This window comes from Carassius carassius, chromosome 35 (genome assembly GCF_963082965.1).
Source record: "Carassius carassius chromosome 35, fCarCar2.1, whole genome shotgun sequence".
In the NCBI taxonomy this organism is placed as follows: Eukaryota; Metazoa; Chordata; class Actinopteri; order Cypriniformes; family Cyprinidae; genus Carassius; species Carassius carassius.
In genome coordinates this window covers 16,225,262-16,238,550 of record NC_081789.1, presented here as the reverse complement: position 1 = coordinate 16,238,550, position 13,289 = coordinate 16,225,262, and the positions used below count along the sequence as shown (strand labels likewise).

Sequence of the window (13,289 nt, the reverse complement as noted above, 5' to 3'; positions counted from 1 at the left end):
AGTTTCCTGGTCGTAAGCATTCTGAAACTGTGTTTCACCAATGCCCTGTTCAGCTGTCTTAGATCCAGTATGGGCCTGAGACCCCTGTCTTTCTTGGGCACTTAAAAGTATCTGCTGTACAGCCCCCCTTTGCTTTGAGCTTGGGATACAGGCTCCACAGCCCCTTTACTCAACAGTTTTGATATTTCGGCCCGAAGTAGGTGTGCTACTTCTGTTTTGACCGTAGTTTCAACGCGCGCTGAAAAGCGCTGAGGTCGTCGAAAAAACTGTAGCGAGTAGCCTCTCTTTATAATGCCTAGCACCCAATCCGAAACCCCTGGAAGCGCTGACCATGCATCTGCATGAATGGCTAAGGGCTGGATGCGAAGCGCGCTCTGTTGACTGGGCAACGGCGGCGCTTCGATGTGCTGCACCATGGGCGTTATGCCCATGGCATTTGAGGCGGGGAGCGCGCTGATCACAGCGGGCAGATCGCTCTTCCTCGACCCCGCCACGGTGCTTAACCAATTGAGGGAGGGCTGAGCGGGTCCCGTGGGACTCGTGATGTCTGCGAGTAACTGTGGGCTGTAAGCGTGCACATTTACTGCTTTCGACTCGCTGTCTGCCTGGGCAGAGCGTACGTGCACGGGTTTCGTTTTTACAGAAACCGCGCGCCGTGCATGACAGTGTTTGTGGGCACTGAGGAGTGGGCATCGTCACTACATTTACAGCACCATCGGCCGTGGCCGGAACACCAGAAATAACACTCTTTTCGGGAAATATCTGGGTAGCCGTGATAACGGCTTTTGTGTGCAGGCAAGCGGGCAACTGTGCAGGCTTGCGCGTTGCAGAAGACGCTGAGAGTCACAATTCCTGGAACTGCAACAGCGGCGCGCTTGGCTGAGAGCTCGGTCACAGCGGAACTCGTACACCGGCGCTTTCCTAGAAGTGCTAGGATGACTTCGGGGCTTCCGGCTTCACCATAATCCTCTGCCGTGACTCCCGCGGCGCGGGGCGACGGCTGGTAGAGCGAGAACGGGGTCCCGAGCTGCGTTGCTGACGCTGTCGCGATGAAGCAGCTGGAGGCGGGGGGCGTGACAGAGCTTTGCGGGGCCGGTCTAGCGCGACTCGCTGCAGAACCAGAGCGCTTCGGTAAGAAGTGGTTAAAGGCTTGTGATGCTTTCTGGTCCTCGACGAATCTCTCGACAAACTCGTTGACAGACGATCCGAAGAGGCCAGCAGGAGTCAGCGGGGCGTCGAGGAACGCAGCACGCTCAGACACTGCCATGTCCGAAAGCGTTAGCCACAGATGTCTCTCAGCCACTGTAGCGAAAGTCATAACCCGTCCCATGGCCTGTGCAACGGACTTAGTAGCGCGGAGGGAGAGATCCGAAGCACTCCTCAGATCCGGGAGGCAGATAGCTTCAGGCCCCATCTCATCCAGCTTGCAGAGGAGATCGCCCTGGAAAATCTGCAGCGTGGCCATGGTGTGTAGCGCAGACGCAGCCTGCCCAGCAGCAGAAAAGATCCGTGCGAGCAGAGATGACGTCATGCGGCAGGCTTTCGATGGCAACGGCGCTTTCGGAACGAGAGGGAACGAGAGCGGGGCGCTGGTGCAGACCACTCGAGGCCGAGGCTCGCCGCGGCCAGCGTGAGCACTCACATCAGCTCCTTCTCGATATCAGCCCGTCTGCCGGGCCTCTGAGCAGAAGGCGCGAGATCCCCGGAGCTCGCCCAACCCTCACTGCCCGAGGCTAGCAGAGAGCACGTGTCCTCTTCCTCCGACGCGGCCCTGAGATCCACTTCCTCGGATGACGCGGCAGCAGACAGCGGGCGCTGACCATCGGGAAGCGATGCAGGGGAGGCCGGTGAAGCAGGAAGAACCGGCGAGCTCGGCAGAGCTGGAGGCGGTTCCGGTAATCGCTGGGAGCGGTGCTTTTTACGGCGCTGCGGCGCAGCGGAGGATGCAAGCTCGGAGAAGAATGCCAGGCGAGTCCTCACAGTCACCATCGGCATTAGCTCGCAATGAGGGCAGCCGCCGTCAGCGAGCGCGAGCGCTGCCTGATCTTCACCCAGGCAGGAGACACAGATGACGAGACGGTCTCATTCGCTGAGCGGGGCTCTGCACGAGCCGCACGAGGGAATCTTCCCCCGCCTTTGTTTACGATCTCGACGCCGCCTGCGAGCACTTCCGCCCGGCCGGGTAGAGTGCATAGCCTCGGGTGTTCTAGCGATCTCAGGGATGAGTCGAAGATTGGTGATAAAACTGTTGGACAAGTCCTCACCGATATCCAAAAGCTCCTGTCGGGTGTATGATGTTAAAGCAAAGCTTTCGATAGGCTTGTGCAGTTGCCGCAGAGCAGCCAATGAGCGAGCGAGCCGTCTCGCCTATGGCTGTGTGCTGCTGCAAATGCGCTTTACAACAATACAAAATTAAGGATAATTTTTTGCTTCAGTATTTCGTGAAAAGAGACTTTTCCCGTAGCGTCTTAGCTAAGACGCAGTACGAGAGAACTCTCGTAAGAGAACCATGATATTGCAGTCCAAAAGTCTCTTACTGTGGGTGATGCGGAGTCGTAACTCATCCATTTTGTTCACCAGTGACCGCACATTAGCGAGGAAAATGCTGGGTAAAGAGAGCCGGAGCGGTTCCCCCGCCTTTGTTTACGATCTCGACGCCGCCTGCGAGCACTTCCGCCCGGCCGGGTAGAGTGCGTAGCCTCGGGTGTTCTAGCGATCTCAGGGATGAGTCGAAGATTGGTGATAAAACTGTTGGACAAGTCCTCACCGATATCCAAAAGCTCCTGTCGGGTGTATGATGTTAAAGCAAAGCTGTTCAGTACGAACAGACCCGAGATGAGCAGGAATAATACTGCAAAATTGCAAAAACTGGAGAGACGCTGAGCCTCGCGATGTGTTCGCGCCGCCATCTTGGTCTATTGTCATAGACAATAGTCCAATAGTCCAAAATAGTCCATGTAACATCAGTGGTTAAACCTTAGTTTTTCAAAGCCACAAGATTCCTTTGTACACAATGAAAACAAAGGATTTGGAATGGCATGAGGGTGAGTAATTAAATGACAACACTTTCTTTTTTGGGTAAACTGTCCCTTTAATCCTTTCCCTGAGAAAAAGAAGAGTAGGAATCAGAATGTGATGCCCGAGTCAAATAAAAAGAAAAGAAAATGATTAGAAAAACTACAGAAGCCTGGTCCCACTCATGCACAGAACAAGGCAATAGGATGGCCAAGAGAAGACTATGCTATAAAAGGCATAAATTACAGCCCAGTCATGTTTCTCCTTAAACTAGTCATTAAGATTTGTGTCCATGTTAAGTGTTACACTGCTAGTCTGGCACATCAGCACCTTCTTTCTTCATACAAGCTGCGCGGCTCCCTTAAAACATCTGGATATCTACCAGTTGGGCTGAAATTCAGTCTTTGGCCTCCTTTCAGGTGGCTAATCATGAGATCATCATTGAGGGATCCTGCTGCACCTTGTGAATACATGAATCACATGAAACATTTGATCCATGTGTACTTTGACTCGGTCAAACATCTCTCAGGACATTTCCTTCAAAAAGACCTCACCCAATCAAATTCGCTCAGTTCCATCCCACAAACTTGGAACTAGGTGGCCTTCGAGTCTCAGATGACCTCCTGAACACTGAGGAAGTTGACTGAGGCAAGCCCATTATGGTTACTGTGCTTCACGCATGAATAAATCAAAGAAAAAAAGGCTAAACACGCCTCTGGCTGGCCTCAAGAGGAGAGAATCAGTTAGGACACATGTTTTTGACATTCAGTCTGATTTCATTTAGGGGAAATGAAGAGACAGGAAAACCTCAGCACACCCAAAGTACAGCCATTTTTATTATTTGGTTGGACAGTTTGCTTCATAAGAACAGTGAGCAACACGCCTAAACCCCATTGTTACGACATCTCAGAAGCAAAAAAGGCACAATAAATGAGTCCGTCTGACAGAATCGTTTGCGAATCTGTCAGTAAAGTCTTAGCCAGTTTCATCCAAGTGATATTGAATAAGCTTGAAGACGGATTTGAAAAAAGGTTTCCACATCGCTCACAAGAAACTGAGGTCATGTCTTTCTTGCCAACATCCACTAAATTGCACATTAAAGCTTTGAAACTCTGCAGGTGCTGGCCAGCTGAAAGCTCTTTTCCACCAGGAAGCTGTAAAAGTCAACTACACCCCTGTTGTGTACTGTGGTGTTATGGTTTTGGTGAGTGGAACCACTTGTGGTTAGTAAACAAGCCTATTGATGGAGTTTGTGTTCAGCCACCTCATCGGCGTCAAGACACTGGGCCACTCCATGATCATGTCTGGAGTTACAACTCCATCAAACTGTTGGAAAAAGATATTCAGGTAACTTGATCTGATCTTACCTAAAAATGTGTTTTCAAGTAATTGCAATTTCATACCAGTCTGTACAATAAAAAAGTACTGTGCACTGCCACACAACTGATAAGACTAATGTTACCAAAGGGTCAGCAAAAGGCATTTAGACAAATAATCAAACCCGACACATTATCCTGTCCACTATTATTTCTGGCAATTACACAAAAGTATAACTTCCAAGATATTATCTTAAATGAATAGTACTGTAAAATATTAACTAAACTTCACTTAAACTATAACTAAAATAGATAAATACATAATTTAACTTATTTTATTTCAGACAGGACCACTTTGGCAAGTTACTTGAGTTTATTGAACACAATTTATCTTTGGCGGTATGGTTCCTTATGGGGGATCTTGCTCCCAAATTAATTGAACATACAAGAGCTTAAATATTAACCCCCGGAACCATCAGCTTGGAAATACAAGAGTTTTCAGTGGTGAGTTTAAAATGTTCTAGCGGTCCTCCCAGAGTGAGTATTTTTAAGGCGACCGTTATTTTAGAATAGGGTTGCCTCCTTCAATACAAAAAAATTAAGGATGGCTGGGGGGCACTATGACCAAAGGTCAGATGACGTGCCAGTGGTTGTAAAGTACAACTTAAAACAAGTTTTCATAAAAATATTTATTGCTATTGAACTTTAGTAATTGTATAAGGTGGCGTGAACACAGATTTATAAAGGATAAAATATTTGTCATTGTTTGCAGACAGTAACACCATCCAAACAGTAAAACCACAAAATAAATAACCAATCTACAAACATTTCTAAATTCATGTAAACACACAATTTATCTGGAGCAGCCTCCGCCATTCTTTCAAATCGACTCTCTGCCAAGAGACCCGCCCTCCTCTGACTCTGATTGGCCGTGAACCTGAAACAAACCAATCAATCCAACGATGGCAGCAAGTATTACCCAATCAGGGGCAGAATAGGACGAGTCTTCACAGAATGACGGAGGGATGATCTGCATGAGATGCTGCATTGAAGACAACTCTGAAAATATGGGACAACCCCCGTCCCGTATTGATTCCAGTGACTTCTAAAAAATAAAATAAAAACATTCTAAAAGAGATGGCTTTATTTCAAATGCCACGCTGTTATCACGGTTCATGCAGGTCTCCCCTGTACACAGATGACGGCAACAGTGAGTGTTTTTCCTGCTTGGGGAAATCCTACATGGAAGCCACGCTCGCGGGGACAGACTGTTCTCATTTTGAGAACATCAGTCTTGCCTCTCTGTGCTCTTGGATGGCATTCTTATCATGGTGCACCCCGACTCCACTCGCCTCCATACTTCCCCTTCATCCGCCCTCACTACAAAACGGCACTGAAGAAAATGGGTACAATAAGATGCCTCCCCTGGACGACTCAGTGGCTGTGCATCTTTGCCCACCCACAGCCATCGGCTGGAAGGCAAAGGCTGCTCACCCGTCCAAACCATCTAGGACCACTTCAGCACTCACTGGACGCTCCTACTCTTTGAATGGAAAGGCGGCTTCATCCCTCCATACTATGGCGGTCCTCCAGGTCTTTCAGGCCAAGCTCCTCTCTTCCATGGACAAGTCTGACTCAGACCCTGCTACTTTCAGGGAGCTGAGAAGTGCAACGAACCTGGCTTTGTACGCTAACAAAGACCACCGCTCAGTCCAATCGGAAAGTCCATGGCCAGCGTTGGACCTGGCACCTCAGGTGTTTTCCTAATCTGCAGGACAGGATGACGAGGGGCCAAGTCTTGCTATTGCTAGACCACCTCCCAAGCAGTCTCTTTTAAGCCTCCTATTACCCTATTCAACATCTGGTGCAGAAGGAAATTAGTTTGTTAAATTCTGTGACTGTTCACGTGTCAAAGCAACCAACCGCTGTTATAGTAGGGCTGTCACTTTTGTGAAAAAATCATTTTCGATTTAAGACATAAGTGTTCATTGAATCGTTTGTAAAATCGATTTTCCATGTCTAAAAAAAAAAAGACGTTTCCTTTTTCAACGTCAAAAACGGACAAACGTAAAGAGAGCGCTGGAAACGCACAAGTCAGAAATATTTCTTATTTATTGGCATGAAGTTTCGTGCAGAATAACAAACAGCAACAGGAGTGCAACGTTCTCTAAAAAATATATATGCAGAGGGGACGGCTGCCATAACAAAAGAAAAACATCACTGCGGGCATCAACCCGGCTGCATTTATGATTTAGGCAATTCAGAAATCTCCAAGATTATTTTAAATAATGATTCAATCCATTTCAAACAACTGTTAAAAAAAATGAAACTTATGTCCAGCTGTTGAGAAGACGTGCTCCAACAGCACTGATGTCCCAGGGACACTCACGTGCAGCTGCGCAAGGTGGGGGTATTACTGCAATTTTTCCATCACAAAAGCCGGTCGCTGTCATCTTGCAATGGTCCTTTTCATAACTCAGAATCTCCTGTAACTAGATGCGCGAATGAGGCGAATTTGCGTCTCCCGTGCCGCGAGACCTCCAGACGCGCGTAAGCGCATCTTTACATTGACTTAATCATTCGCGTTTGGTGTGAACACAGCATAAGAGGTCGCTTTCGACGTCACTGGGTCTTATAGGCGTGTAAAATTGCTGGTATTTTCTGTCTAGCTTTGGCAAGGCATTCTGCACTTTCGGAATTCTTTATTTTCTTTTTCTGCTTGTTTGTGAGTTTTGTTACATCTATATTTCTTAATTGTTTAATTATTTTAAAATTAATAGTGTACATATTTGATTAAAATCGATTCCCTATTTTCATTTTCGAAACTTTTTTTGGTTGGTCCGATCGATTGTGCAATCGATTTTCGAACTAAAAGTGACAGACCTATGTTATAGTGGGAATGTTATAGCGTTTCAGCAGCGTGGTCTCCACCTTAGTGCAAAGCAAGGACTTTCATGGTCTGCGCACAGAGGTGATGAATCTGCTGGCAAGGGAACCATAGAAATGGTTCCTCCAGCTCAGAGGTAGTCAGGCTTCTACAGCTGTTACTTTCTAATTCCCAAAAAGGATGGTGGCCTCCAGCCCATCCTCGATCTCAGACACCTGAATCACACCCTAGTGATTCAGTGATATAGCGCTTTATGTATTGCTATACACCCAAAGTGCTTTAAAATCATATGGGGGGGGGGTCTCTCCTCAAACACCACCAGTGTGCAACATCCACAATGGTGCCAGTCCGCTCACTACACACCACCTACAGGTGGAGAGGAGAGAGACTAATAGAGCCAATCAAGTGGATGGGGATAATTAGGAGGCCATGATTGACAAGGGCCAGTGGAGGTAATTTGGCCAGACGGGACCCGACGGGTTTGGTCGGGTTCGGGCTTAATTTATATCATCTTACGTGGGCTCGGGCTCGCGTTCTGGTTTGCGAGGTAAACGAGTGGTCATGTGATGTGTTTCGATTAGCGCAAGAAAGATGCGAAAATGGATGCTGAGTAGGTGTAACGGAGGCTTGCCTCTGCTTTAGTTGCTGGTGCAACCAAAACGTAATCACCAAAGTCTGAGGTGTGGAAAAGTTTTGACCATATTTTTAATGAGAATAATGAGTGAATAATGATGCACCATCAGTGAGCGCAGGAATGCGCTGAAGCCATCTACAGTGGATTCTATCATTTTCATACAAAAAAACATGTAGGCTAGTCTAATCTCTGTAAGTAAAGGTTTTTCAAATGATAACTAAATATTCATTGAGTAAATGCATAATGTGGACAGAGTATTTACGCTAATGTTGGCATTATTCTTTTATTAAATGTCAGCTGCTAGTGGCGAAGCAATCCAACGGAGCCTTTATCTTAATTTCGTTATTGCCGTTATTTTTATATATAAAATCTTAATTTAAAATTTATCTTAATTTAATTTGTTTTAAAAACTCGTTTTTATTGGCGCGTTGGCCTATTTATATTTAGAGTGCTGAGATGTTACGATGTTACAGAGGACATATTTTATTTCTTTATTCCAACTTCCAAGTGGCCTAATCTACGTTAGTTATGAATAAATTATGTTAAAACATGTATAAATGACTCATTCTTGACACAAGAAAAAAGAGCTGTGTGCGTGCGCACATTTGAATAATGTCAGGCCGTAAACGGGTTCGGGCTTTTAAAAAGCTGTCAATCAAAATGTACTTGTCGGGTTCGGGCCAAAACCTGTTGGGCTCGGGTCCTGTGGGGCCTAACTTTTAAGGCCCGATTACAGCTCTAGTCAGGACCTCAGCTTAAGGTCTCATTCGAAGGAAAGTGCTTTTTACATTATAGTGTCCCCATCACTATTCTGGGGCATTAGGACCCACACCGACCACAGGGATAGCACCCCCTGCTGGTCTCACTAACACCTCTTCCAACAGCAGCCTAATTTTCCCAGGAGGTCTCCCATCTAGGTACTGACCAGGCTTAACTCTGCTTAGCTTCAGTGGGCAAACAGTTTGGGCTGCAGGGTATTATGGCTGTGGAGGATGTCTACACTGAAGCAAATCCTCTCACGAATTCGCACAGGGGACCGGTTCTTTTCTCGGAGCCTGAAAAAGGCATACTTTCACATAAAGATAGCCCCCAGTCACAGATAATTCTGGAGAATCGCCTTCAAGGGAGTGGCTTATCAGTACACGGCCCTTCCCTTCGGACTGTCTCTGGCTCCCCACATACAGAAATGGCCACACTCTGGCCATACAGAAATTTGTGGGCTCCTTCAAGACCGGTGCCACTAACCCTCTCAAAATGTTTCAGAAGATGCAGAGCCTCATGGCTGCAGCGTCACCAGCACTAGAGCAGGGCCTGCTTCATATGCGGCCCCTTCAGTGCTTGCTGAAACTGCAGGTTCCATTTCATGCATGGAGTCATGGACGCCTGCATAGGTGAGCCTGGACCACAAAACCAGTCTTAAGTCACTGGGGTATATTTTTTGCAAAAGCCAAAAAACTGTTTGGGTCAAAATTATTGATTTTTCTTTAATGCCAAAATCATTAGAAAATTAAGTTCATGTTCCATGAAAATATTTTGAACATTTCCTACCGTAAATATATCAAAACTTAATTTTTGATTTGTAATATGCACGGCTAATAATTCATTTGTACAACTTCAAAGGCGATTTTCTCAGTATTTAGATTTTTTTGCACCCCCAGATCCCAGATTTTTTAAAAATAATTGTATGTCAACCAAATATTGTCTTATCCTAATAAACCGTACATCAATGGAAAGATTATGTAGCTTTCAGCTGATGTATAAATCTCAATTTCAAAAAATGTACACTTAAAACTGGTTTTGTGGTCCAGGGTCACATATTAGGGTGTATCAGGCCCGTGTAACAGCCCTGGCCCCTTGGAAGAACTCTAGCTGGATGGTCCAGGGCATGACCATGGTAATGGTTAGCAGGAGAAAGGTTGTCATGACAGATGCCTACAAAACAGGTTGGGGGGCCCTGTGCGAGGGCAAGCTGACTTTTGGCCATTGGTTGAAAGCGGAAAAAGAGCTTCACATCAACTGCTTGTAAATGCTAGCAGTGTATTCCTCCTGTGCTAATCCGCTTGGACAACATGTCTGTGGTGTCTGTGATTGTACTGGTTTCCCATAGTGTCTTTTAAGCAAGACGCAGTACAAGTGAAGTACTGACAGGGAATGTACTCAGTCACTAACGTAACCTTGGTTCCCTGAGATTCGGAAACGAGTACTGCGTTGCTGGCTGTGCTATGTAGCGGTTGTCGCTTCAGTCGAAGGAACCCGAGGATCCTGTGGCAAAACGCTTGCTTATATAGCCAGATTGCCCCACTAATTCTGGTGGGCTTTGTCACCATTCTTTAGTTTTTTAATACACTGCATGAGCCAATGGCAGTGCAGTTTCACCATGTGATTGAAAAAAAAAGGCTTCAGGAGAAAAAATATATATTTTTCCCCATAGTGTCTTTTAAGCAAGACACAGTACTCGTTCCCGTATCTCAGGGAATAGAGTTTACATTAGTAACAGTGTATGATATTTTTAATGATACTATTCATACAGGACTGATTGCCCTTTAGATGTACACATCATTAAATGACACTATGTTGATGTGATTATATTTAGCCTAGGCTATATAACAAAAGTTTAATTAAAAAAAACAAACATCAATGGCTTTTCAATATAGCCTGATATGTAGGCTATATCATGAAGTGAATGAGGCACCACTACATTGGTGTGCTTTGATTTCAAGCTTATTGATAGTTTTCGCTATAGAGATGCAGAGAAAGGAGGTGTTCCCTCCATTCACCCGTCACTGAAAACTATCAATAGAAGCATAGCCTACTATCCCATCCTGCTTTTAGTTTGTCATCACAGTAACATTAATGTGAAGATGTAGGCCTTAGCCTATGCTGGCCATCAGCCCTGCAGACATAAGCTTTTCTGTTGAATCTTTAATTTTTTAAGTTTGTTGCGTGATATAAATGTAATATAATTTAGTAAATTCCATTTTAATCTATAATATATAAATAGAAATATAACCCCGAACTACAATATATGAGCACATTATATTTAAAAAAAAGTTTTAATTTTTGGTTGAACTTTCCCTTTAACAATCACTTCTCAAATATGTCCTAATCATGGATAATCTAAAAGCCCCCGCAAGCCAGTATGACTAAAAACAAGGAGTCTTTGTTTATTCCAGTTAGCATGACAGAAAGATGCCAACTCACAGCAATAGCATCTAGATGAAGCCAATTAAAAATGTGTACTGGCCCGAGTTTGTCTTCAGAGAGTACATAGGCAAAGAAAACAACTCCAGCTTTCAAAGTATCATTGCCCTTTAAAACCGCCTGTTCATCTGTGGACAGATTGACTGCGAGCAAGCGAACAAACGAACGGCATGGCAAGCTGCAACACGAGGGTAAACGAGTAGTGTAAAATGTAGAGGCCTCAATCCCTAGAAGCCGACTAAAACATCTAAACCCATTTCACAAAGAACGGTTTAATAAAAATCCAGATGTGCACTTTATGTTCAAGGATATCTTTATAAAATGACCATGAAATAGAACTCAAAGGCAGATTTTCATCCAGATCTGTCAAGGCTTGCAATATAACGCCAAATTGTGGTAAAGGGAATACTACCTACAGTATGGGTTTCAGCTTAAGCTTGAAACGCTACTGCCTAGAGGGCTTTTAATGTGTGTGCGCCTGAGAAATGATGATTCCCTCATCAGTCCTCGATATTTTACAGTCAATAGAAACATCACCACATTGACCAAGTGTGCTGCATTTTGGCATAATGTATCATTTAAAAGCCATACAAATGAGGTAAGAAAAAATAACAAAACAGCTCAGTGACATGGAGGGCTGCACAAATAATCCTTAATCTTTCTACTTGAACGAAAAGCACAATTGTTCCCCTGCCTGCTGGATGAAGTGCAGTTGGTATATTTCTAGTAATTGTAAAAAAAAAATATATATATATATATATATATATAGCCTATATATATTTTGGTATGGTTCAAAATTATAGATTTTTTTAAATGCCAAAAATCATTAGGACATTAAGTAAAGATCATGTTCCATTAAGATATTTTGTAAAGTCCTACCCTAAATACATAAAAACTTAATTTTTGATTAGTAAAATGCATTGCTAAGAACTTAATTTGGACAACTTAATTTCAGTATTTTGATTTTTTGGCACCATTTAGATTTCAGATATTCAAATAGTTGTATCTCGGCCAAATATTGCCCGATTCTAATAAACTAAACATTAATGGAAAGCTTAAAGCTTATTTATATATGATGTATAACTCTTCATTTAGAAAAATTGACATTTAAGACTGGTTTTGTGGTCCAGGGTCACATATATTGCATGTTGAAGAGACCAACACGTTGTGTTACGGACAGTCTGAAGTTTTACGAATTGGTGATTTTCATATGAATTTGTATGAAAACATACAGTTTCTAGGAAAACTGCCATGATGCTTCATGCTTAACTTCCCCCCTTAACTTAAGTGGAGCAAGAGCAGATTGTAGTCAAAGTTCCATTCTGCAGAAATTAATGAAGTAGTTGAAAAATTTATCTTTTCATTTTCCATATTAGCAGTCAATATAAGCTACTATTACTCAAACTAGTAGTCACTTTGGAAGATTAACAAAATACCTTGAAAGATACAGTTTATGACTTATTTAGCTCAAAAATAGCTCTCATACTAAAATAGAAAGAAATCCCCATTGTTACTGAAATATGACTCACCTTCAGACATTTAGAGCAGCACCTCAAACAATCATCTAGGCAGCTGTGTTTGGTCAATACTTCCAGTAAATCAGTTCGCCTGAGGGTTAGCTCTCCACGATGCTTCTTCAGCCAAAAGACCTTCTGTTAAAAGCTTGATAAACTTCCTCCACTTTTCCAAATAATGGCCCAATTAGAGTGGAAAACCTCAGGATTCTTTGATTATCTGTTCTGTATGCCTTAAGGCAGGTGGACTGCATGCCCCATCTCTGCTACACAAACCATTAATGACGCTGCTCCTCTCAGTGGATTGTTAGCTTGAAGCTAATTAAGTGAATGGCAGCCATTTTGAAAGCTCCAATATAAAAGCTATCTGGTTTGTATCCTTCGTGAAAAAATGAAAACTAATTGCAGAAAGAGTTGCAAAATTATTGTTCACAAATTGTGGAGACCAGCGACATGTTAAAAAAAGACTATAGACTAACAAACTGAAGTAAACTTTTTCTACCAGAAGTTTAGATAGATAGATAGATAGATAGATTTTTTATATGTTATTTTAATGGTTTTGTTAATGTTGGCACACATATGTTGCTTATACCAAAAGATAGCAGGTTGATTTGTTGAGGTCTGAGAGTTATGAGGGTAAATGTGAAAAATTGTGATTTTGTTGACTTTAGTTCAGAACCCTAAATTGACAGCACATGTGAAGCCAAAGGCTGTGTCCCTAC

General features: G+C 43.8%; 1 protein-coding gene across 7 annotated transcripts in view; it reads right to left on the bottom strand.

The window, feature by feature from the left end:
- The window catches only part of sulf1 (sulfatase 1), a 107,094-nt gene extending 94,213 nt beyond the window's left edge, over window positions 1-12,881 (bottom strand). For 3 of the 7 annotated variants that reach the window (XM_059524609.1, XM_059524612.1, XM_059524613.1), the window contains exon 1: window positions 12,583-12,879. The gene's annotated coding sequence lies outside the window, so the exon portion shown is untranslated. Of the gene's footprint in view, window positions 1-12,578 lie in introns of all 7 variants that reach the window. The other 4 variants (XM_059524615.1, XM_059524611.1, XM_059524610.1 and 1 more) reach the window with 4 other exon arrangements.
- Between the last annotated feature and the right edge of the window lie 408 nt (window positions 12,882-13,289).